Source organism: Ailuropoda melanoleuca, chromosome 3, assembly GCF_002007445.2.
Source record: "Ailuropoda melanoleuca isolate Jingjing chromosome 3, ASM200744v2, whole genome shotgun sequence".
NCBI lineage: Eukaryota > Metazoa > Chordata > Mammalia > Carnivora > Ursidae > Ailuropoda > Ailuropoda melanoleuca.
Window position 1 is genome coordinate 79,779,439 of NC_048220.1, and position 27,758 is coordinate 79,807,196.

Genomic DNA, 27,758 nt, shown 5'->3' on the forward strand with positions numbered 1-27,758 from the left:
GGCTCCCCGCTTCGTACCTCGATACTCAGCGCTGGAGATGTTCATTTGTAGAGATCCAGATGTATCTTCCTGCGTCTCAGGCTGATTCCGTGGATATCTGCTGGTCTGGTACCTATCCAGCTCAACTCAGGGGACCGGCTGAAAAAGGTGTCCCCTACTCCTCCGCCATCTTAACCCGAATTCTCCTCCGCCATCTTAACCCGAATTCTTCTCATTTTTCAAGATGGAACATTCAGATGCTAAGAAATTCATTCATGTGACGTAAGTCATATGACCAATGTATTATGTGGCAGAGCCAGAACTTGAAGCCAGATCTGTCTAAATGCAGAGTCCAGGCTCTTTCCACTAAATGACGAAAAAAGACGACATTAATTTGATTAGTTCATTAAGATGGTATTTGAGATGCTTTTGAGCTATTCTGTTCAATAGAAAGCTATAAGAACAGTTTACTGACTTTCTTATTATCCACACCTCTAGTTGTGGACCAGGCAAGGGTAGAAAGTATACAGGACTGTTTTTTGTGCCCACAACTCTAGCACACCTTAAAATGCACTGGGATGGAATTTAGGCAGCCTCCACAGAAGACTACCTTAAAGCAGATTCCCCATTGGCATTGGGAAAATGGCCCATTCAGGTGAATTCCATCTTCATCTTCCATGCTATACCACACTGAAATAGAATGGGTTTCTCTCAGTTCCACTGGTCCTCATCATGACCTGTCTCTCCCACCAACTGCCCTGTTTAGCTTCCAAGAGCATAGACTGCTTAAATTCACTATCAGGGGAAAGCAAACACAATTGCAAGGGAAGAATGTGTCCTCCTTGTCCCCTTGGAGCCCTTGGCGATCAATGGTGTGCAGTCTTCAAAACAAGCCCAAGGCCATACTGGCAGAACCTGAAGCCCATATCACACTTGAGACTGGGGCATCCTGCCAGAGGAGAAATTTGAAACGTTTCAGAAGAAAGTAAATAGGATGTAGTGATTCATTAACTCACACTCTGTCTCAGGAGTAACAATTGCTACTCAACGGACCAGTTTAGTAAGAAACACAGTACATCCTTTTAAAGAACATCTGGGCACTCTGATATTTCTGCCATCCTTTATTAAAGTTTTTATTCATGACACTTACTATGTGCAAGGCACTGTTTCGGGTACTCAGTAGATAGTCAACAATAAAAAAACAACAATGACTAATCACTAAAAGACACTCATGAAAAGAAAGTGATACAAATTTGAGAGCATGCTTCAACCGCAACTGCCTAAGATGCGTATACCTCAAGCTGAAGAATGCAGTAGCAGATGTACAACTGAAAAAAATTATGTTGGTATTCAGCTGACAGTTGATTTGTAAAAATTTTTTCAAAATTTTCTTTAATATTGGTTTTATACTGAGTTTATAATTTAAAGAAAGCACAAAAATAGGAAAAGAGTTAAGTTAGACACTAGAGTTAACTTGCTTGAGCTGTGTTTTTGTGGGTCTCTCATTCTTTAGTGTAGGGTTTTTCCCTAATTTTAATTGGGAACTTAAACTCCTTGAGTATTAAAGCTCAATGTCATTTGGGATAAGGGTTGGAGATGGTGTGGCAATAAATCTATAAAGAAGAAAAAAATCTAGCTTCTAAAAGAAGCACCTACTAAATCTTTATGTTCATTTGTTATATTGTCAAACTGTAATTCCCAATGACAGGAAGGGAGAAAAGGGAAGGAAGTAGATACTTTAAGCAAGAATTAAAAAATAGGGTTATGAATTAAAGTATATTCACATATATTCTTGTCCAAAGGAATTTATTATTTGAGATATAATTTTAGAACCATCATAGTTTGCCCAAAATATCCTATAACGTATTGTTTCAGAAGAGCCTCTGTGTGTTAGTTGTACTATTTAGCCAGTTGAACATTAAGTGGATGTTACTGGCGAATAGATGGTGACAAATTATTGCACTGAAATATTAATACCATTAATGTCACAGTGAAACTACACTTTCTTTCACCACCATCTTTTCATCTTTTCACCTGTCTGAATAGCAGTTTTTATTAGAGATATGGATCATCCTTGAGGTGACCAGGCTAAATCCAATCACATCCAGGTTGCTCCTTTTTTTTTTTTTCTTGGTCCTTATTTATCCAGTAAATGTCTTAGAGTACTGACTCTTATTTATCTGTTCTGTATTAAAGAAAGAATTAAACCTATCATCACTACTAACTCATGTGACCAATATCTCGTTAGGAATTGGCAACATTTTCTGATTACCAAATACCTTCAAGCATTACATAAATAATTTCCAATTGAGCAGGTCTTCAGGAACTTTGACGTAGTACCAAACATCACTTGTCATGTTTTTTTCTTCCTTAGGTGAGCAAAAAGTTTTGTACTATCACTGAAAAGCAATCTGTGGTTCACTTTACTGCATCTAGAAAGAATTCAGTCTCATACCGTGGTTAAAAAAATAAAAAATAAATAAAAAGTACAAAATGAGAAGCATCTCCATGAGTAATTTCACACATGCTGCTAAGTACTGCAGAGTATTGCCAAGACTAGCCTGTAATCTCTATGGGAGCCAAAACAGCTGTAAACTCTTATTTGCTGTCAAATGTCTTTTTCAGGGTTATTAGCAAAGATAGGAGATACGAAATCCTTCCAAGTTACCTTACTTTATTTTTTTGACCTGCTTTGCTTATCATTACTACTTTATAACTGTTGATAGCTTAAAATGTGCGTATTTCACCAGGCCCAAGCAAAGTTATAAAGTGGGATTCATGAGGCTTATGAATTTCTTAGTGTTTTCCTCACTCTGCTTTCTAGGTTTGCACCTACATTTCCTTCAGCAAGTTTCTGGCCCCCCGAGCCCAGCTCCTGCCCTGTGTCCAAACCACTTTTTAACAATTTTAAGGAAATATTCTCAGCAAAATGCAGACCACTGTGATCTACTGACCCACATTCATGGGTCATCACATTACTTCTCTCAGTTACGGATCTTACATGAGAAACTGGACCGAAAAGAGTAAAGCTAAGCTGTGGAGAAATCACACTTACTTACGTCGTCCATCTCCTGAATGGGGGGCCACTTAGTTCAGTAGCAGACGCCTCGTGTGCTTTAGCTTTTCTTCCTCTAGAGCTCCCCAGATATGCTTTGCAGTATTACTGGATTCCCCTGCCCTCACTTCTGTCACTCCGGGCAAAAACAAAAACCCATGCTACCCTACAGTTTGCCAACTTTGCTGCTACCCTCCTAATGCCGGAAACACCCTCCTAATTTTAAAACCCTTTAGAACTTGTAAGGAATAATAATTCCCATTGTTAAATGTGTGAGGGTAGGGTGGGTGAGGTGGGGGCTAGTATCAGTGGTCTGTTGAGCCTGGAGAGCGGACTGTTAAATTTTTGGGAATTTTGAGAACCAACTGACATCACCTTGGCAGTTTACAATCAGCCACAGGTGGAACTATTTACACCATGACTCGACAAATGCTACACAAATTAGCTGTCCCTACCCCAGCTGGTGTGGGAAGAGCCAGGATTGGCATGAATAATAAGCAGTGGTAATATTTCCTTATCACACTATAACTCTGAGTATCTAGCTGTTCTAGATTTATGTTGGTCACTCTTATATCCCTCTTGCCTGGCACGTTAAGTCTTCACTTAGTATTTATTGAATGAATGAATGAATGAATGAATGAGCTGGAGACAGAAGAGATTTTTTATACAGTAAGTACATGTTCTGGTCTTTGCTGAAATGTCAAAAAAGTCTAGGACAATTTCCCCTGCCCCGCCCCCCCCGCCCCCTACCCCAGCCTCTCTTTGACTTATCTATTTAGAAGTTCTTTTTTTTTTTTAATTTTTTTTATTATGTTCAGTTAGCCAACATACAGTACATCATTAGTTTTTGATGTAGTGTTTGACTCATTAGTTGCATATAGCACCCAGTGCTCATTATAACACATGCCCTCTTAATACCCATCACCTGGCTATCTCATCCCCTCCACCCGCCTCCCTTCTATAACCCTCAGTTTGTTTCCTGGAGTCCAGAGACTCTCATGGTTTGTCTACCTCTCTGATTTCTTCCCATTCAGTTTTCCCTCCCTTCCTCTATGGTCCTCCATGCTATTCTGTCTCTGCTTGACTTATTTCACCTAGCATAATCCCCTCCAGTTCCATCCATGTCAATGTAAATGGCGGGTATTCATACTTTCTGATGGCCGAGTAATATTCCATTGTATATATGAACCACATCTTCTTTATCCAGTCATCTGTTGAAGGACATCTTAGCTCCTTCCACAGTTTGGCTATTGTGGACATTGCTGCTGTGAACATTGGGGTACATGTGCCCCTTTCTTTCACTACATCTGTATCTTTAGGGCAAATACCTAGTAGTGCAATTGCTGGGTTGTAGGGTAGCTCATTTTTAACATCCTGAGGAACCTCCATACTGTTTTCTAAAGTGGCTGTACCAACTTGCATTCCCACCAACAGTGTAAGAAGGTTCCCCTTTCTCCACATCCTCGTCAACACTTGTTGTTTCCTGCCTTGTTAATTTTGCCATTCTAACTGGTGTAAGGTGGTATCTCATTGTGGTTTTGATTTGTATTTCCCTGATAGCTAATGATGTTGAACATTTTTTCATGTGTCTGTTAGCCATTTGTATGTCTTCTTTGGAGAAGTGTCTGTTCATGTCTTCTGCCCATTTTTTGGCTTATTTGTTTGTTGTCTGTTGAGTTTGAGAAGTTCTTTATAGATCCTGGATACCAGCCCTTTATCTGTAATGCCATTTGAAAATATCTTCTCCCGTTCCATGAGTTGCCTCTTAGTTTTGTTGACTGTTTCCTTTTCTGTGCAGAAGCTTTTTATCTTGATGAAGTCCCAAAAGTTTATTTTTTCTTTTGTTTCACTTGTCTTTGGAGACATGTCTTTTTTCCCTCTTTCTTTCCTTTGGAGATGTGTCTTGAAAGAAGTTGCTGTGGCTGATGTCAAAGTGGTTGCTGCCTATGTTCTCCTCTAGGATTTTGATGGATTCCTATCTCACATTGAGGTCTTTCATCCATTTTGAGTTTATCTTTGTGTATGGTACAAGAGAATGGTCCAGTTTCATTCTTCTGCATGTGGCTGTCCAATTTTCCCAGCACCATTTATTGAAGAGACTGTCTTTTGTCCATTGGATATTCTTTTCTGATTTGTAGAAGATTAGACCATAAAATTGAGGGTCCATTTCTGGGGTCTTTATTCTGTTCCATTAATCTATGTGTCTGTTTTTGAGCCAATACCATGCTGTCTCGATGATTACAGCTTTGTAATATAGCTTGAAGTCAGGCATCGTGATGCCCCCAGGTTTGGTTTTCTTTTTCAACATTCCCCTCACAATTCCAGGATCGTTTCTTGTTCCACACAAATTTTGGGACTGTTTGTTCCCACTCTGTGAAAAATGCCAGTGGTATTTTGATAGGGATGCTATTGAAAGTGGAGATTGCTCTGGGCAGCATAGACATTTTAATAATGTTTTTTCATCCACTCCCTGAGCATGGGATTTTTTTCCATTTCTTTGTGCCTTCCTCAATTTCTTTTATAATGTTCTGTAGTTTCTAGAGTATAGATCTTTTACCTCTTTGGTTAGGTTTATTCCTAGGTATCTTATGGTTTTTGGTGCTATTGTAAATGGAATTGATTCCTCAATTTCTCTTTCTTCAGTTTTATTGTTAGTATATAGAAATACAACTGATTTCTGTGCATTGATTTTGTATCCTGCCACACTGATGAATTGCTGTATGAGTTCTAGTAATTTGGATTTTCCACATAAAGTATCATGTCATCTGTGAAGAGAGAGAGTTTGACTTCTTCTTTGCCAATTTGAATGCCTTTTATTTCTTTTTGTTGTCTGATTGCTGAGGCTAGGACTTCTATTACTATGTTGAACAATGATGGTGAGAGTGGGCACCCCTTTTGTGTTCCGGGCCTTAATGGAAAAGCTCTCAGTTTTTTCCCCATTGGGAATGATATTCACTGTGGGCTTAGAAGTTCCTGTGATAATTGCTTCCTACCCTACTCATCATGTCACTTTTATTCTTGGAACTGGAGTTCACCATTTGCTCTACCCCCTACCTCACACCCATTACCTCACCCATTTCTTTCTGTTACATAAGTTCATGGATATCCTACAGAATACATTCCAAAAAAGTTAGGAAGTAAGAATAAAAGAACATTAACTGTCTTAGTCCGTTCAGGCTGCTATAACAAACTACCACAAACTGAGTGGCTTATAAACAATAGACATTTATTATTCACAATTCTGGAGGCTGGGAAGTACAAGATCAAGGCACCAGCAGATTTGTTGTCTTATGAGTCCCTGGTTCCTGGTTCATAGATTGCCATCTCACTGTGTCCTCACATGGCAGAAGCGGCAAGAGAGCCCTCAAGGTTCTCTTTTATAAGGGCACTAACCCTATGTATGAGGGCTCCACCCTCATGAGCTAATCACCTCCCAGAGGCCCCATCTCCTAGTACTATCACAATGGGGATTACATTTTAACACAAAAATTTGGGGGGAACATAAACATTCACTCCATAACATTAACTTGTCAGGAAACCTGCCTTCTAGCCTCAGCTAAGTCATGTGATATCTGTATAAGCTCAGGAGAACATGTAACCTCTCAAATCTTTGGTGTTTGCATGTGTAAATGAGAATGTTATTACTGCTATACCTATTTCAATGAGTTTGTGAGGATCCAAGAAGATGATGCATGTAACAAGGCTTTGTAAACTATGAAGAGCTCTATAAATGTAAATTGTTAAAGGGAGCCAGATGCAATGAAGTAATCACTGACTTCAGTGATAGCGAGAATTAGATTTGAAATCCATCTCTGCACTTCCTACCTTTTTGACCTTAAAGCAAGACTTAACTTTCCTGAGCCTCTGTTTCCTCATCCATAAAATGGGAAAAATGACATCTAACATAGTTTTTGTCAGGCTTAAATGAAATCATGTAAAAAAGGGCCTATCACAGTGTCCCAATGTCTCCTTCTCTTTCCAATTTCCTAGCTCAAATGTCTTTGGGATGATATTATTATCATTGTCATTAGTCCATCATTAAGATTTCCCTGTTCTCAAGGGAGAATAATTTATATCTTATTGGTTAAGAGAGAAAGCTATGGTGCCAGATCACCTGGCTTCAAATCTTGCCTCTGCTACTTGCTAAGTCTGTGACCTTGAGCAAGTCACTAAACTTCTCTGGGCGTCCATTGTTTTTTTACTTATTATACTACCTACCTGGTGTGATCAAGCATCCCAGCTTGCCTGAGAATAAGGAGGTCCCTAGGATACAGGATTTTCATTGTGTAACCAAGAAAGTCAAGCAACTGGTGATGAGCTGGTCACCTCCATATCGACGTTACAGGATTATAATGAGAATGAAAGGAGCTGTAAATGTGATATACTTAGAACAGTGACTTGCAAGGAGTAGGTATTAGGTAGGACCTTTAGTTAGCACTCTTATTTCTCCAGGTATATTCCTTTGGTTCAAAAGTTGAATAATGAGATTTAAGGGCACAGTAATAAACTATGGTAGAGAGGCTCAGGAATAGAAAGCTGGAGTACAGCTGCCCACCCAGGGCCTCCTGCTGACAATGTTCTGAAATGTCCTCAGCTTTACAAGGTGAAAGGCAAAGGGTGGACCACATCAACCACTGACCTGTGACTGTTCTTCTGGTCATTCTGAACTTGCTGCTTGAAGGGAGGAGAGAGGTCAGGGAAGAAAACAACTACCTGACTGTTGGATGCTTCTTCTGAGGACTGACCAAAGCCTGGAGGGTAAGGGGAAGTGAAGCCAGGGATGGATTTCAGTCCTGTTTTCCCTATCCTGGCTCCAAACAAGGCCAGCAGGGGGCCTGGACTGTATTTTTGATGCTGTCCTTTGGACGCTATTGTGGTGATGACGTGTTAATTCTGAGCTTCTCTCTGGGTCTGAAATCAAGCTGCCTGGGTTCCTGTGTGCCTGTGCCCCTGCTAGGTGGGTGACTTCACATAAGCTATTTAACTTCTCGGTTCCTTCATCTGTGAAACATATAATAACAGGATCAACACCATGAAAATGTTGTGAGAATTAAATGACATAATCCATGTAATGAACTTTGCTCACTGGCATATGGGAAACTCTTCATAGTTACTGCCCTCAGTGCCCTTTTTTTTTTTTTTTTAAAGATTTTATTTATTTATTTGACAGAGACAGAGACAGCCAGCGAGAGAGGAAACACAAGCAGGGGGAGTGGGAGAGGAAGAAGCAGGCTCCTAGCAGAGGAGCCTGATGCGGGGCTCGATCCCAGAACGCCGGGATCATGCCCTGAGCCGAAGGCAGACGCTTAACCGCTGTGCCACCCAGGCGCCCCTCAGTGCCCATTTTTATACAGGGGTGCTGGGGGGAAATGATGACTCTGAGGTGTTGTTTCATTGCTATGCTTATATCTGCAGATACTAAAGGCTTCTCTTTAGCTAACTAAAAACTTACACATATTTATTCACTCAGTCTTAACACATCTCTGAAATTAGAATGTTAAAAGTATGACTAAATATTTTTCTAGGCCCAATGCTACTTGAAATGGAAATCATGTGTGGTTTCTCTGCCTTGTTAAGAGCTTGTTTGCTTTTTGTCAATAACCAATAAGAATTTAAAATCTGTGCTTCTGAAAACTGGTTCCAGGAATTAGGTTTTGGTGTGTCATCAGTTCTCCCCAAAAGAATGTCAGAAATGAACATCAAACAATCAAGTTATATCTTGCATGTTTAATTGCTTACATGTTTACTCAAATCACTTTTCATATTGATCAAATTCCCAATCCCCACTCTTACTAATGTTTCAGAAGCAGTTTTAATTGTGATAAGGAAGTCAAACAATGCCTGAAATTCCTGCTTCTACTTTTCCTTCCCTCATGCTCTACTGGGTTTGGCTGTTTGGCATTCTCTAGTGTTTTTCCATGCAGAGGATCTTGCTCTTTGAAGCACGACATGAGGCAAGTCTTTCTCCTTCAGACAGACTGATGCTGACAGAATTCCCTGTTCTGCTCCCTCTCCTACCTCCTCTGTACATAATGGGACCAACTAAGGGTCCCTAGTAAAACTCTGGGGCCCAGATCCTATCACTTGAGTAGGCCTCTGCACTCTTCTCTCACATAAACTCACTCTTCCTTCAGGTCATATCACTGGTGGTAGGGGGGTGTGCTGTGAATCACAAAGGGAAAAAATCTTCTGGCCTTGGGCTGCATGGTCTTCCCAGAGTTCACTGATATACACTGCTAATTTGATGTTTCAGTGTATATAGCCAAGAAAGAAAATATTAAAAGTTTATGTATTATGACCCTTAACAAACTGTACCCTCTGAGTAAATGTAGCTCAAAATATATTTTAAAGGTAATTTTAATAATCATTCCCCTTTCTGCTAAGTCTCTGAATTTCTTCTAGTTTTAGAGATGTTCAACCTGTGGCTTGAAAGTCAAAGATTATGTATCTCTGAAGTTTATGGCATCTCCATTTTAAAACTGGATCCACTCATCAAACAGTAGACCAAAAACCTGTGTGTTTCTCTGTGTATATTAAACCTAAGTCCCAGAACAGTTAATTTAGGACCCCTTGGTGATAGGGCCTGACTATGAATATATTATTCAAAATGCTCCAGGTGATTCTTATGTGCAACCAGGGAGGAGAAACATTACCTTTTAATATAGGAAAGCCAAGGGTAGTTTGGGTACAGGGTTTGGGGGCATATCTGCATCTCCTAGTACTTAACTCCTACCTTCCACATCTAATAGTATGCTACAGAAGATTCAATAATGCCATTCTCTTCTAAGCTGGTTGGGACCCCTCACCCTTTCTCACGTAGGCCTTCTAGAACCTTAAGTATGAGATTGTGAAGGGTATTTACGGTATTGTTACCTAGTAGCAACGACCCCAGGTTATCTTTTCTCGTTCATTCCCACAGAATGGATATCTGCCTTATTGTTAGATATAAAGATGCACTGAAAAGTTGAGCTTACTCTGTTCCTTTAGTCAGGGACTAAAATTCCTATTTTTAATCTCAATATAAGTTTGCATCTCTCCTTTTCTTTGCCCTGCTCCCCCTTCTTGTCAGCCACAGAAGCACTGATCCATAATAGACTTAGAGCTAAGAAAAAACTGGGGCACCTGGATGGCCCAGTCCGTTGAGCATCCCACTCTTGATTTGGGCTCAGGTCATGATTCCAGGGTGGTGGGATGGAGCCCCATGTGAGCTCTGTGCTCAGCGGGGAGTCTGCTTGGAATTCTCTCTCTCCCTCTCTTCTTCTGCCCCTCCTTCCACTCTCTCTCTCTCAAATAAATAAACAAAATCCTAAAAAAAAAAAAAAAAAAGAGAACTAAGAAAAAAAACTGAATTTCACACAGTAAAGAATGAACATGCCCACCATAGAACATAAAAAACATGATTGGCAGCTTTCTGGCCCCGTCCAGAAACCAGAGTGTGGCTTGTACTAAAAATGACAGAATAACTTACATTTCTTCCCTCTGTACCCTACTGGCAGAAGGTTTTTGAAAAAATGACATTGATCATCCCATGTCCTTGATCAGAATTTTCCCGTTGTTGCACTGGTTGCAGGATAAAGTACAGCCTTCACAGTCCACCACTAAGCGGCCTTACTCCTCAGATCCACAGCTACTAATTCTAGCTTTATTTTCCACTATTTATCAGTACTACTCTTCTCTCTTCCCAAGTGAATTCTTCCCTTTCCACTCCATTTCCTTCCCTGTGCCTTATCCTTGGAATACCCTCCCTCCCATTCAACCAAACCTCCAGGTGACCTCTTCCTTTCCTAAAAGTATAAGACTATGTTCCTACCAGAATGAGTATGGGCTTTGAACTAAGACAGATTCACATTAAAATCCCATGACCTTCAGCAAGTTTTGTTATTCTTTACCAAAAAAAAAGAGAGAGAGAGAGAGAACGATAATAATACTTCTGGGGGAGGATTGCTGTAAGAATTATACGAGATCACATGTGAATGCACTTAGTTGATCAATACATATTTCCCTTCCCTTTACCACTCAAATAGCATTGGTCTCTATTGTGGGTTTTTGAGAGCCTGTCTTATTGTCTCTATAACATCATAGGGTCCTTGAAACCAAGAGCATTTTCTTAAACTTATTTGAATATTCTTCAACACTTGCACACAGAAAGTCCTCCATAAATATTTCTGATGACTGAATAAATAAATAAATCTATTTTCTGATCTTCTGTTGGGTAAAAGTTAATGGCATGGAGAGAGATGTGGAGGAAAGAACCAGCCTACTTAAAATAGAGTGCCCTGACAAATGTTATGATGATTAGCATTAATGATAATTATGGAAAATGCATTAAACAACGTATCCAGTCACATCCTAGCCTATTAGGCTTCATGGGCATGGACATGAGGATTTTAACTTCACAAAGAATCATTAAGCTTGTGTTCCATACAACAGCAAAGAGGTACCCAGTATCACACAAAAATAAATTCACTGACATTTGATGTCCCTACACTTGTGATATAAAGAATAAAACAGGCTCTTACAGTTGCCTATTTAAGACTTGCCTTTAATAAACTGCCTACTACTGTGTAGTCCAGATGTCTATTTAGTATATCAATGTAAAGAAATGCTTTAAATTCCAGGAAAATAGGGAGGAGCCCCCCACAAGGGATGCTTTATGGAAGGTCCAGGCAGTTATAGTGTTTCTTTCATAATAGGGATAAAACACATTTTTTAAAATGATTCTGTATATAGAAATGATGTTGCTTCACTACGAGATGAAGAACCGTTTGACAAAGAAATAATTCCAGAAGGTTTCTATTCCTTGGGAGAAATAGATTTGTCTTCTCTCAAGAGAGAAAGAAAGAGGAACTAGATGTGATGCTTTTGAGTGTTTACTGCTAACACTGCTAAAAAAACAGTCATAGTCTTATTAGATGACACAGGAACAGACTCAGTTTTGTATTGCAAGGTAGGAACGAGCCACTTATTGATGTTTAGGGTCCATCAAGTCTTGCAGGTAAATTGAGATTCTTGACAGATGACCTTGAAACAAAGCAGTGTTATGTGATATTTCTCTACCACCGAAAAGAAAACACATTTTTGACAGCTGAGAAATGGTGACCAGATCTTGAAGTCATTGTTTTTCTTTTAAAAGTATTTGAAATATAAAACTTAAGAGAGAGGTCACGTCTTTGCCAGGCTTTTCAAGAGCTTAAGGTAATATCGAGATCCCACAGATAAACAATGACTTCTCATCATTAAGTTTTTAAGAAAAACTAAATGATAGGATTTAGTGAGGATTAAATTTAGAGCACAGTTTAACAAATGCCTCACAATTTCACATGGACAGATATTTATGCAGTTGGATCTTTCTGGCCATATCTAATACTGATGGGAAAAATACAGGTTCACTTAAAAATTCCTTGATGTAAACATATGATAATAGTATCATTGCTCTTCCCCCAGCTAATCCACTATTGGGTAATCAGTATGACCAAACTTAAACAATGCTGCATTTTATGAGCACCTTCAGGATGTGTTTTACCTAGTTTATTCTTTCAAGTGTCAAATAATCATTTTAAAAAAGGGAAAACCACTGTTTGTATTAATGATTGATAGTATAGCTTGTAGATAATCAATGACATACAATTATTTTTCTAATAGGTTAGATTCATAGTGGAAAGGGAAACAAAAGAATGAAATTCTAGGTTGTATCACTCTACCAAGATACAAAACATTTAACAAGAATAAAGTTATAGGGGCTCCTGGCCGTCTCAATTGGTTAAGTTTCTGACTTAGGCTCAGGTCATGATCTCAGGGTCCTGGATCAAATCCCAGGTCAGGCTCTTGGTAGGGTTTCTGGTAGGGCTGCTAGCTGGGCTCCAGGTCAGGCTCCCTGCTCAGTGTGGAGTCTGCTTGTCCCTCTCCCTTTCTCTGCCCCTCCCCCAGCTCATGGTCTCTCTCTCTCTCTCTCTCTCTCTCTCTCAAATAATAAGAAAAAAAAGAATCAAGTTATAAACAGTAATGTTACTATCATTTTATTACCAAATATGACTGTTAATGCTAGGAGAGTTTTTCCTCTTTCTTTCTAACATAAGCCTGACCATGAGATATAGATGAAGAAAAATATCCTACAATTACTTACTTTACTATCTTATGGAAAGAAAGCTTTTGCTGACACCATTTAAGAAATGGATACTCTTTCTAAAGCATAAGCTATGCTTCTGAACTTTCACCTTACAATGTGCAAGTAAACGGACTTAGTCAAAAGACAGAATAGAAAATGGGAATTCATATTTTAATGTTGCTCTGTTATATATTTTTCTTCAATCACATAGCTGTCATTTTGAGGCCATATTGTTTCCCTAATCAATAAAAGCAGAGATGGAAGGATTTTCGAAAAATGTTGTACTCAGAACTGGTCAAAATGTATTAGTCTTTGCTTCACCTTAATTATCCCAAATCAACATCTTTGTCTAGAAGTTTCTATATTTTTTTTTTCCTTTTAATCTCCCAGGTACTCTAATTGCTTCTACATTGTAAAGAATGAACATTGTCATGACAACTAAGAGGAAACTTTGCCACCAGAAGTTTTTCAAAATACAATGAAATACTTACTGTTGGGCTTTCTAGTGTTGGCTGAGATTATAAAAATGTGCTTTGTGCCTCCCACCTCAATCTAGATCAAAGTATTTTGTCTGCTTACATCAGGAAAAGAGTGTTTGCTTTTAATTTTTGTGTGGGTTTAGTTGAATATATTTTAGTTATAGTAATGGTACATGGAAGGAAAGAATGTTTAAAGCAATAAAACCTAACTTTCATGGGTAGGGAAGGTGGTGAAAATGCAGTGGACTAAGCATGCAGCTGGTCTTAAAAGACATGGAGCTTCAAAAACATATACCACGCTAAAAAAAGGGGGGGGGAAGGCTAAACAATAGGGTCTAGGTTTGTACTCTTGGTTGATAAAACTATAAAGCAAAGCAAGCAGGGGATAATTATAAAAGTCAGGGTAGTGACTGCTTTGGGAGGATGGAATGGCTGAGGTTGAGACAATTCATATGGACAGGCTTCTAAGGTGACCTGGGAGGTGATTACAAGGGCGTTAGACTTACGATAATTCATTAAGCTATACATTGATCTAGATTTCTGTATCTGTGTTTTGTTTTACAATAAAGAGTTTTTTAAAACTTAAATACAATTTTTAAAAAAATTTTATTTATTGGTCAGAGATTGAGAGCACAAGTAGGGGGAGCAGCAGGCAGAGCAGGCGGAGGGAGAAGCAGGCTGCCTGCTGAGGAAGGAGCCCGATGTGGGATTCAATCCCAGGACCCTGGGATCATGACCTGAGCCAAAGGCAGCCGCTTAACCGACTGAGCCACCCAGGGGTCCCTAAAGAGTTTCTTAAAATATAAGGGTATGCAGCTTTATTTTATTTTTTGCAGGCTTAGGTTATGAGCATAACTGTAAGCTATTTATAATTTGGAAGAGTTTTCTTGGACTTAAAGCAATACATCTTCCATGGTATATCTCAAAATTGCAGAGAGGGTTACAGTTCACAGAGAAAGATCAAGGAGAAGTACCATAAAGAGAAGGAAAAAAACAATTATTTGAAAATAAAATTTTAATTTAGAATTGCCTTTAAATTAATAAATTATTCAGTGTAATGATTTTTTTCAAAGAGATACATGCTGAAGTATTTATAAGTGAAATGATATAATATCTGAGCTTCACAAAAATGATCCAGTGGGATGGGATATGAAAAAGTGGGGTTACAGGTGAAACCAGAGTGCCTGCATGTTGATAACTGCCGAAGCTATGTGATGGGTGCACAGGGAATTATTATATAATGTTCTCTACTTTTGTCTATGTTCGAACACTTCTGAAGTAAAAAAAAAAAGTTTCAAAAGTAAAGTAAATTTTAAGGTATACAGTGAGAGTGTAAACACTTTATAAAATACCTTCAGACACTGTAGTCTATATGGAGTTTGTAGCATGCCAATAAATTTTATATACCTGAATGTAACTATTTGTAAAAATTCAAACAGAACTATTCTAGAGATTAGCCCTTCATTTGGTTCTAGTTCAATTATAAGCTAGTGACTTAAAATAATTGCAATTCAATGGCTCTATCACTGAAATGAAATATATCCAGGTATCTGAGAAGGTGGGGAGGTTGGTGTTCCAGGCACTCAGAGAATCACTGCATTACTGCTAACCCACAATAAGAACAAGGGAGACGTGAGCAAAGTTAGACTGTGCACAATCAAGTAGAGAACCGAATTAATTCCCGAGATAACTCAAAGAGGGGGAAACTAGAGGACAGCAATTATTTCTTAAGAAACATTGTAGGGGCGCCTGGGTGGCACAGCGGTTAAGCATCTGCCTTCGGCTCAGGGCGTGATCCCGGCGTTGTGGGATCGAGCCCCACATCAGGCTCCTCTGCTATGAGCCTGCTTCTTCCTCTCCCACCCCCCTGCTTGTGTTCCCTCTCTCGCTGGCTGTCTCTATCTCTGTCAAATAAATAAATAAAATCTTTAAAAAAAAAAAAAGAAAAAAGAAACATTGTAACTTTTGCTTTTTTTTCTTCTCAAGATACTATACCTGTTCTATGGAAATCAAAGTAGTTTGTTCTCTCTTACATACTGTCATTGACTTTAACACAAAATGTTAAAGCTATAAATAAATTTACTATAACTCACAATCTTACATTCTTCCTGTTAATATTTTGTTCATTCTTGAGCTACCATTTCCTCAATATAAGAAAAAGTATCTTTTCCTGGATCAAAATAGTACTCATAGCCAGCTTTTTTAGCTGATTTCCTAATTACTGACATTTTCTCTACAGATCAGTGTCCTGTAAAGGACAGAAAAATAGTTCACTAAAAGAATACCCTTTCCTAAACAGTAATCTTTTCAGATGAAAAAACCCTTTTCTCAGAGCATCTTTCCCAGACACACAAAACACATAAACAAGTCCTAGAAAACAAATACACACACACAAAAACCTTTTTAATTTGGAAATAATTTCAAAGTTATATAAAGATGCAAGAAAAAGAATATTACAGAAAATACCAGTATTCAGGGACGCCTGGGTGGCTCAGCTGGATAAGCTATCGACACACAGTGTGTGCGTATATATATTTTTCCATGAACAATTTAAAATAACTTGTATACATCAGGCTGTTTACTCCTAAATACTTCAGTGTATATTTCTTAATATTAGGGATTTTTTAACACAGAAAAAACCACAATATGGTTTTCAACTTCAGTAAATACAAGAGTGAAACAATACTTTCACCCAGTCCACCAACCATATGTCCATTTTAACACAATAGCATCTTAATAACATTTCTTTCCCTCTGGTATAGGATCCAGTCTAGGATCAAATATTGCATTTAGTTACCAGCTTTTCACTGGAAAATTTCCACAGGCTTTGTGGGACTTTCATGTTATTGATTTTTTTTGAAGTATACACAAATATACACTGTTTCTCATTTGGGCTTGTCTGATATTTCCTCATGATTTAATTCAGGTTATAAATTACTGGCCAGAATATCGCATAAGCAATGTTGTATCCTTTTCAAGGTACCACAACTGGAAGCACAAGATGCCTATTTGCTCTTCACTGGTGATGTGAATTTTGATTACATGTGAAGGTGTCCTAGTATCTGTGTACTACATAGTTAACTATTTTTTCCCTTATAACTAAGAAGCAACCAATGGGAAATTTCTTGAAGACAATGCAAATATTCTGCTCCCCATCAAAATTAGTCCTATGTTTAGCATGCACTGATAACTCTTGCCTGGACCAATCTTCACAAACTAATATTTATCCAACTCTAACCTTCCTTCCATGTTTGCCACTTAACACGCATTATACTGTAAGCAGGAGCCCTCCCTCTCCCTTGTCCATTTATCTTATTATCAGTATGAACATGTAGATTCCTAGCTTATAATTAATTTATAATTATCAGACTCAGTTATTTTGGCATTAACATTGTCCCAATTTGGCCAGTTTTAGACCTGTCGAACTAGCCTCTATCATTTTTAAAAAACGCTTCCTTTATTTCTGGCACAACAAAATGTTGTAGATTCATCTTTTACCTATTCTGTTCCAGTCTTCTGGTATTTCTCTAAGAAGCCCTGGTTCCTTTTGGTAAAAGAATATTAGACACCAAAATATGCATGTTCAGCATACTTCTCTGAGGCCTCTGCTTGGCCACCTTCTCACTGCCTCTTCGCATGGTCATTCCTTTGCTCACTCATCCTCCTGCTATCTCTGTGTGTGTCCTCATCTCTTCTTTTTACAAGGACATCAGTGAGATGAGCCCAGAGCCCACCCTTACAGGCTCATTTTAACTTAGTTACTCCTTAAAGATCCTACCTATTCATAGGTACTGAGGGTTAAGGCTTAAAAGTATGAATTTTGAGGGGACACAATTCAGCCCATTACATCTTCCTATGTTTCATTTTGTAAAGACAGGTAAGTATGTGAATGTTTTCTTCTTTCTTACACAAATGGGAGCAGAGTATTTATGTTCCTTTGCACTTTTCTGGCTTACTCTTCTCAGAGGCATTTTTATGAAACACAGTTTTGAATTTTAGTACCCATTATGTAACATCTGTTACATATGTTCAATAGATTTCCAAGAATTTTTATGCATTTCCAGTGACTGCATGGATTTTGGCCTCGTAGAAACTGTGTTTGGACTAGAGGGTAGGGAGTCATTTTTGATGATTGGCCTACCAAGGGGTCTTGCAAAACAATAATAACTAGGTACAATGGCTTAATCCATGAAGGCCGATATGAAATAATTAAATAGTAAAATTGTCGTGACGGTAGCCAGTGAGTATTTGATAGTGTGACAAAGAAGGAGCATTTTAGCCAGTAATTCTTGCTCAGAAGGAGAATCTTTTTCAGGTATGAATGAATATTTTCTCCCCAAAAGTCAAGATGGTCTGTGTAATCCTTCTTACTATCACCACACAGCAAAGAGAGAGACAATATAGAAATATTAAAGATATCCCTCAACTCCATCCTTACCCCCACTCCCAAAATATCTAAAAGCAGTTATACTCCAGATTAAATTTGGATTGGTACAACAGCAAATTAGGAGAAGTGATAGCTCATGTAATAGAAATATACTTGCTAAAGATCTTATACCTAAAGTCTAAACATACATGATTAACATGCACAGACTAGGTTATCTTTGCAGAGGAAACTATCTGGCATAGTGAAGAGTGTACATGGGTTTTAGAGTTAGATATCTGCATATTAGTCAAGTCATTGGCCACCCAGCCAGACCACCTTTAGGTGTTTGGTGAATCTGCCACTGTGTGTATGAGTCTAGTGGAAGTCAGGACCTAGATTCCTATGATGGAATAAAAAATAAAGAAGCTGCTTCACTACTATGGACTGAACTGTATCTCCCCCAAAGTTGATATGTTGCAGCTCTAATCCCCCATGTAACTGTATTTGAAGACAGGGTCTTTAGGAGGTAATTAGGGTTAAATGACTTCATAGAATGGGGCTCTAATCCAATGGAACTGGTGGCCTTATAAGAAAAGGAAGAGAAAATAAGAGAGAGAGAGAGAGAGAAGGAGGTGTATCCTGGCACACAAGAGGAGGTCATGAGAGGCTACAGTGAGATGTAGCTGTCTACAAGCCCCGAAGAAAGGTCTCATCAGAATCTCAATCAGCTGAACCTGGATCTTGGACTTCTAGTCTCCAAAACTGTGAGAAGTAAATTTCTGTTGTTTAAGCTACCCAGCCTGTGCTATTTTGTTATGCAGCTGAGCTGACTAATATATTTGCTCAGACCAGGAGAAGCTCTCCATCTTCAGATGCTCTCCTTCTGGAGCAAATGATGTAGAAAAGGCACGATGTAGAAAGCTCATGTTGATGCCAGAATCCTAACTAGACCCTTCCCCTGGCATTTAAAAAATTATTACTTATTACATGTCCACATATAAACACAACTATGCAAAAATACAGAAATATAATCATATATGCACAGTGTGCTTTTCAATTTTTTGTTATCCTTGATTCTATCATCCCTCATCCTGCCCTTTGCCCCACCCAAGCCAAACACTTCTGGTGACAACCTAGAATATATCCTTCCGTGTTTTTCTCTGTATCATGTATGTATATGTGGACAAATACATATTCATATATGCATATATAAATATGTAGGCTCTGTGATGTTTTATAAAGATGGGATCATATTACAGATACCTTCCTGCATCTTGCTTTTCTTACTCAGCAACTCCTTATGGAAGTATCTTCAAACTATCAGCGAGAGCTCAATTCATCTTTATTAATGGCTGCATTATATTCCATTAATTCCGTCATAATTTATTCAGCCATTTTCCTTGATGTCCATTCACTGTGTCCATTTTATTTTCTATTATGAACAAATGGCATGACTTGGGCTAAACCTCTGACTGCCTAGCCTTCCCTTTGTTCCTCCAATAAGTTTGAGCCCACTCTCCAGCATAATATGACATATTTTTTAAAGGGAAAAAATAAAAAAATAAAAAATAAGAAAGGGAAATAGTACATATATAATTTCTGGAAGGATATTCATAGACATTCTGAGGTCTCTGATATTCTTCTAGTAGGTTACTGTTGTGCCTACGTTAAGAAGAGTCAGAATCTATCATCTGCAACCCACAACCCTAAATGGTACAACAGTATTCTCATCTTAGCTTTGGTATTATCAATTATTAATTACAATTATTATTATTTATCGATAACTAACCACGTGCCCTCTTTGAACCCTTCCTTCCTTAAAGCCTTGTAGAATTATAAGAATTTGGTAAATACACGCAATATGGTTGATACAGTGATGGATATATGTTAGGCTCTCAATAAATGTAACAAGAATCATCATTAATAATAAGTTACTAATAACAGTTTAAGAATATGAAAGAGGATCAGTGGAAAATAGGCAAGAAGGTGAGGGTCCAAATGGGACCAGCTGGAGTCTTCACCCATCTTATAATGAGAAGGATTGGGGGTTATTGAAAGAATCACGTAGTATTTGTATGTCTGATTACCTATTTATGATCTCATATGCTAATTCCCCAGTCTGGATTCAGGCATTCTTATTTTGCCTTTTGCATTTTCACTACAAAGTTTTGTGTTACAAGAATCCCTTATGATATTAACATAAATACTGAAAGGAGTGAGTAGATACATCTGATGACCACAGGCACGATTTGGCTCAGAATGGGTAGTGCAAAGAAGCAGCTCCTCTTACCCCAAGGCCTATCCTTTGCAAGTGCCACATGTTAAATTACCATGTGACACACTCCAAAAATGTATATATCCCTTTGAATGTTTCTTTACCATGTAAGGGTATGGCTGCAGCAGCTATTGCAATGAAAAGAATGTCTACATTTAGATGTCGATATTTTAGGTGGGTCATGAAATTAAATTTCCCTTCAGTAGTGAGCATATGTTGACAGTGCATGGCAGAGCTGTGTGTGCGCGCGAGTGTAGTTAGGAAGAAGGGAAGAGGCCTTCTGTCTTTTAGATGCATATTCATGGGGAAACTCATAAAGTTTTTTCAGAAAAGTTCCATTTATGTATTTGATTCTTGATAATTAAAGCAATTGACTGAAAAAGAATCACTAGTTTCACAGTTTTCCTTATAATTTAGTGCTGTTAACACATGGCAACTAATGTGTTTAATGTATTGTTTAGCATTTATTTTCTGGTTGTTCTATTTTAGAGTCATGAGATAAATTTATTTTTATTGAAAATTATTTACTTCACCTTTTTGGACCAAATAATGATTTCCCTTTATTAAGCTTTCAATTGTTTCTTTGATATATTTGCCATTTGCCATTAACTGTCCTTGTAATTTTTCATTAAATTTTTTTTTCAGTTTTAAATTAGTTTATTATTATGGTAATTCACGCTCATGGTGAAAAATTCAAATATGATGGTGTAATAAATTGAAAAGCACAAATATACCTCTCACTGCAGTCTCATTCTAGAGGTAGTCACAATTTACAATCTCTTGTGTACTCTTCCAGAAATATTATGTATATGTAATTTCCTCTTAGAAGGGATATGTAACTTTTAAAAAAGATTTTATTTATTTATTTATTTATTTATTTATTTATTTATTTAAAGAGAGTACACGAGTGGGGGAAGGGGCAAAGGGAGAAGGAGAGAGAGAATTTTAAGCAGACTCCGTGCAGGGCACAGAGGCCAATGTGGGGTTTGATCTCAAAATCCTGAGATCATGACCTGAGTCAAAGTCAAGAGTTGGATGATTAACTGACTGAGCCACCCAGGTGCCCCAAAAAGGATGTGTATATGATGACATTACATAACTAGAATTTTTTATTTAACGGCTATATTAAATACCTTTCCATGTCTTGAATATCTATGTATATTATATATCCTCATTGTTCATGTGATTTCTGTAAAATATTTATATACATTTGCATATATGTTATTTTCATAGCTGATTAGTATTCTATTGCATTGGATGTATTATAAATTTTAATTTAAAATTTATTAACATTTAAAGTATTTTGAGGGTTTTTTTGTTGTTAGATTACTTTTAATAAATGATTGATATCAGTTCAATTCACCATCCTATTATTGAGTCATGGACATCAACTGATCAGAGGAAAGACTTGAAATTCACCAATGTCCAACCCACGCCAGCCCTGTCACAACAATAATTCCTATTGTGCTTCTCTAGCAGTATTCTGGAAACCAGTTAACTAAGAATAACCTTCCTAGAAGGATTACTTTTGTCAGTAAAATTCACCTACACTGAGAGTTTGCTAAGATTTAAGGAAGTTGATTATTTTAATGGTCAATTATATAATTTTCTTTTTGATGACAATGAATGCTTACCAGAAAGGTGATGGATCAGTAAGATCTCAACTGAGCCCGTGTACATTGCCTAATTGTTGATTCCCATAAGAAATGCAATAATAACAGCAAGATAATTGAGTGAAAAAGAGAACTAAAAAATTCTGCTACAATATGTACCAAGCGCTTCCCACTTATCTCATTTATTTTTGTAGAGTTTTTTGTTGTTATTGCTTTTGAGACTTTAATAAATCTTTTTAAAGATTTATTTATTTGAGGGGGGAGGGGCAGAGGGAGAGAATCTTCAAGCAGATTCCCCACTGAAATGGAACCCACTGCAGGGCTTGATCTCAGGACCCATGAGATCAAAACCAAGAGTCGGACTCAACTGACTGAGCCACCCAGGCCCCCCTTTAATAATTTTTTTTAAATTGTGATTGATTTCTTACTTTTCTATTTATGGATAGATTTCTCCCTTTTGGTTGATAACCCCATTTTGTGGTACCCACATAACAATTTTTTTTATTGCAATTGATTTTTTACTTTTCTATTAATGGATAGATTTCTTTCTTTTGGTTGATAACCCCATTTTGTGGTACCTACAAACATTAAACTAATAGTGAATATAAATAATTTTATCTTTAAGTTTCTGAGTTTTTTCCTTGTCTCTTATTTCATGAATGGCTTCAATTTTATAACGAGTCCCTTTTTCACATTTTGATGTTTATTTCTATTTATTTTGAAGTTATCACTATTGCAGACACCCCACAATGCATGTATTACCCGAATTCCTTTCATTCTCTTTTATTTCTCACTTTATCTTTTCTGTGGTATAAATGATTCCTGATGCAGGATAAGCCTGTGCCTCTTTGAATGAACCCAGCCATTACACATAGATTGCTCAGGCGTTCTCTAGTCACTTCCCTACTTTACTATCAGCCCTGAAATATGCATTATCTTTTGTTTCTTGACTATTCCTCTATTCCTCTGTAGCAACATATGAAAATCCTTGTGCTGTGGGCGGAAAAAAAAAGATATGCTACCAAAACAAAAAACTGTATTTTATTTAGATTACTGTAAATTTTCAAGGTATTTTCTTCTTTGTGTTCCCAGTACCTTAGAATAAGGCTTGATACTTAGTAGACAATCGATAATTGCTCACCAGGGCATTTATGTGCTTTTTGAATAGATCCAAACTCCTGTAAGTTTAACTTCAAAATTATGTTTGGCAATGGAGAAAATCAAAAAAGAATATAGAAAAATAATAATTAATGTGTTAGGGTGGAGGAGTAGTAGGTGCTTTGCTGCTTACTTTTATTGTTTGGTATTATTATACTGCTGATAGAACAATAAAAATTTCTGTTAGAGTTTATCTGTTACAGGTCTGTGCCTGAATTCAGCCTTCCATCTTCTTTTACCAGTGACAGAGCACACTGTGGCCTTTCTCTGACTCACCCCCAACATTTTTTGATACAATAAAATTGAACTGAAAAGAGCATCCAGAGTGATGTTAAGGGTCATGATAAAAATAAAAGCCAATATTGCATATTCACCCATAGGCCAAGTATAGTATTTAGCACGTTGCCTGTAGCGCCTCATTTAATCTTCTTGACATCATTAGGAGGGAGGATTATTATTGTCTCCATTTTACAGATAAGGAAGCAGAAACTTTGAGAAATCAAAGAACTTATTTGGGAACCCCCGGGATCTTGGGTCTATCTCCAAAGTCCTTTCTAGTAACTATAATGGAGCCTGATATAAGCAGTTTAGAAAAGGGAGCCGGTAGGCACATCTACTTTGCTCCAAAAGGGTTTAATGGGGTTGATTGACTATTCTTTGTTCGGCGGTTGTAGCTGCTACCTAAGCTTTGTTTACCCAAAGTCAGATAAATCAGAATATAAATGAAGTACAAATAGGGTAGATCCATGAAGGGAATTATTTGTATGAAAGACAAAGGTATGGGCTGGGAAAATAAAAAAATAAATACATAAGGAAAACAACAACCACAGTCTTATTCTCAGTAATAAGAGTCAAGACTGCAGGCTTCACTCACTTCAGGCTCATCATTCAGAATCAGAGGAAAGTGTCTGTTCAGATCTGTAACTGTTCCTAGGTTCAAGGCCAAGGGTGTTACCAGCAAGAATGAAGGGGCTTTTTTGCACCATCTCTCTGCAGCTTTGAGACACCACTTGCTGAGCCACAAAAAAAGACAACATACGGACGGATCAAGGGATAAAAGTGTGAGGCAAGGGACCCCTTACATTGTAGCCTTAAGAGTTTCGTCGCAGGGGGCGCCTGGGTGGCACAGCGGTTAAGCGTCTGCCTTCAGCTCAGGGCATGATCCCGGCGTTATGGGATCGAGCCCCACATCAGGCTCTTCTGCTATGAGCCTGCTTCTTCCTCTCCCACTCCCCCTGCTTGTGTTCCCTCTCTCACTGGCTGTCTCTATCTCTGTCGAATAAATAAATAAAATCTTTAAAAAAAAAAAAAAAAGAGTTTCGTCGCAGGAAACCAAAGCAATCAAGAAAAAAAAAAAATGGAGATGACTCCTTTCCTGAGTTCATGTGAGTTATGTGTTCATAACTAGGATACTCCCAGTGTTCAGAACTACCTTCCATTCCTCCCTGGCCTTCTAATTGCTTCCCAGAGTCACGCCCCACTGGATGAGGGTCAGCCCTACCAGAATTCACTATACCTAAGGAACTTCAATATTTTATCATTTTTGTTATTAAATATTGTTGCTCTATAAAGATAGTGAACTCTTCAAGGACAATATTATTTTTTGCCCCTTCAGTAGGGCTTAGCAAAATGTTAGGCATGGAGCAAGCAGTTGATAATTCCTCATTAACCTAATTTGACATTAGTTTGGTTCTTATTGCAAGTAACTCAAAACTTTACAAGGTTGCTAAAAGGTATAAATGAAAAGAAGAAATCCCTCCTTCCTGGCTATCACCAAGGACAACATTGCTTAGAAAGGATTAAAACGTTTTATATCTCTACCAACCATTTCCCTGGGAAGCAAAGCCAAGCCTGTAACGCTGATTAACAATGTTAATGTTCTTCTGTAGGCGGACAGGCAACTCAGAGGCTTGTTTCGCACCTTCCCCCTCTTCCTTAGATAGAATGACTTAACTCCTCTAATTTTCAGAAAGAGCAGGAGAGGAAGAAAGAGACTGAGACTTATTTACAGCTACGTAGACTCTACCTGGTATCCATATATCCTACAGGAATTCAGAAAGCAGTGAACTTTAAACTGTAACAACACAAATACTCTAGTTTCACCCTATCATATCAGAATAAATTAGGAACCAAGAACTGAAAAGAGACTTGATGCTTTAGGCCATTGAAGGGCCTTTTTGCTGAAGTCAGTGAAGTTTCAGTATCAGAAATAGCTGCAGCCTCTAGATCTCAGTGACTATAAGAAAAATAAAATACCACAACACACCTGGCAGATTACAGTTTTTCAGTCTAGTTGTTTATTTATGCGTAACATGCGCCTTCTTGACTAGGAGACCCCGTCTCTGTAAAAAATTTTATTGCCAGACCTTATTCGCTGCCAGATTTCCCTGGTGATGACTGGGCGTTCATTAACTTATTTGCCCCTTGTTGGAAATTAAATGGTGAGATGACTTATGTTTACAACTAAGTTTAGTGAAGCCTATTTATCCATGGCAACAAGGAGTGAGCACTGGTCCAGGAGTCAATAAGTTTTAGCCTAATTCCTTTCTGACTTTCAGCAAAACTTCAACTCTTTGGGCCTCATTTCTTTACTTTATCTGTAAATGAGCAGGTTGGACTAGATTCTTAGAGGATCCAGCCCAACTCTGATGTCTTTGTTATCATCTCTGAGAAAGTGGGCTATGACAGAGAGGTATCCATCCAACTGAAAACCAGAAGACGTGGCTTGAAGCCCCCGCATTGCCATTTAACGGCTCGTTAAACCCTTCTGAGCCTTAGTTTCTTACATTTGTAAGGATCCATTCCAGTTCTAAATTCTATGAAATTTAAGATATTGCTTATTGAGTCTGAAAAATCACAAACTTAAGATCTCAGAAATTACCTTTAAGATTTTCATACCGCACAGACTGTAGCACATAAAAAACCCAATTTGATCATCAACCACCAGCATTTATTGTGCAAGCAAAGGTTTACCATCACAACCTTGCAGGCGTGAGAGGATGCATATTTTGCAATCACCATTCAGTAGAGGTGGCTTTACTTGCTCCGTCGTAATTGAATTTTCAATCACTGTTAGTATTTAGCACTAATTACCACCATGCTTTCTGGTTTTCATGAGGTTAAACACTGTGTCAAGTTGATAAGTTACATATTTTTAACAGTCTAGATTGCCTGCTTTCTATAGAATGGTGCCACTGGCAAACAGCCAAACAAGCACAGATTGGCACCATCATATGATTGGCCATTGGAAAGCTGCATGCCCATTGAGGTGCTTATGTAGCCTGCTTCCTGTAGTAGGTCCCACTTCAGGGTATGGCCACCTCATCTCCTTCCTCTTTCAGGAAATAAAGTACCATTTTTCATACCAGCTTGATTCTGGACCAGGCGGTTGTCTGAGCTGTGAGAGTGCGCTGAGCAGAGAAGGGCTGCTTCCAAAGAGATATCTGTAAGATGTTGACGGGGCTTGCATTGCTCTGAGGGACCAACTTTGTGCTCATCATTCTCTATTCTGTCTTACTGGCTTTCCTGTAAAAGCCAGAAACAGAAGTGTTGGCTGCCAAAGATGGATTGAATCTTTATCTGGCAGATGCCAAAGTCAAAGAGGTAGGAAAAGAGATGGGCTGTAACATTTATTGAGCACCTCCTATTGTTGCCAGTCACTGTTTGACTCATTCAGTACTCATGAAGTAACATCAGACATGATGGAATCCACAAGCCCAAACAATGCGGTCAGCACTCTGTCTCGATCTCCCAGCTCTATTTTCCCTGCTTGACTGTTCTCACATGGGCTCTCTTCATTCAGTAGCAAGATGGCCACCAGCAGCCCCACTCTCATGTCCTCCTGGCTTTGCAAGCTCATGGATGGAAGTCTTCTTCTTCTCCCGTCTGTACAGCAATCTCGGGGAGATTCAGATTGGCCTTATTCTGTCACATGGTCATGATTGAACCAATCACCCCTCTGAGGCATGGCAAGCCTATTCAGGAATCAGGGTGATACAGTGGTGGCCAGCCCCAGTGTAGAATGGGGGAGAGATTTCTATAAGGAACCAAAGGAAGAGGAGTGGCAACCCTTGCTAGACAGAAAAACTCTGTCTGTCCAAATAGTTACCCTAGACCACTGCAATGAGCTACTGAAGGATAATGCTGGTTTGAGTTGCCAGTTTGAATGTTTTCTTTAGAAGAACTGAATTAAGAACCAAAAGGAAAAGTTAAGAGCCATTTACCAAGTCTCAGTGCATATATGTATTAAGTGCATGTACATTTATCAGACAAACTACATAAATCTTTTTTCACCTTTTTTTTCCCTTTTTTTCATCTTTTGATGACTCTTGTGCAGAAATGGCAGTTAGCTTTCTCTTGGATACATATGCAGTCATCTAGATTTAAAGGCATATGGTCTATCTTGGATCGTTTACAGATTGCAAGATGGCTCTGAAGCCAAACTTGCTGCTTATTTCATGCCCTGCACATTTAATTACTGCTTGATGTGAACGAAGCATTTTATCTGAAGATACGTGCTGCTGAAATTTTAGCTGGGTTGAGTTTTCAACAGACTGAGACAATCTTAGAGGGAAGTTTGTGAAGAAAGTTGGCTTGGACTATCCCACTGTAAATCATAAATGTTTTGAATCAGTCTGATCATTGCTAGGTAAGATGACAAATATAAGTGATCCTAGTTTAGTACTTTTCTGGAAAATTCTAAGGCTAAAAAGCAAAATGCTTCTATTG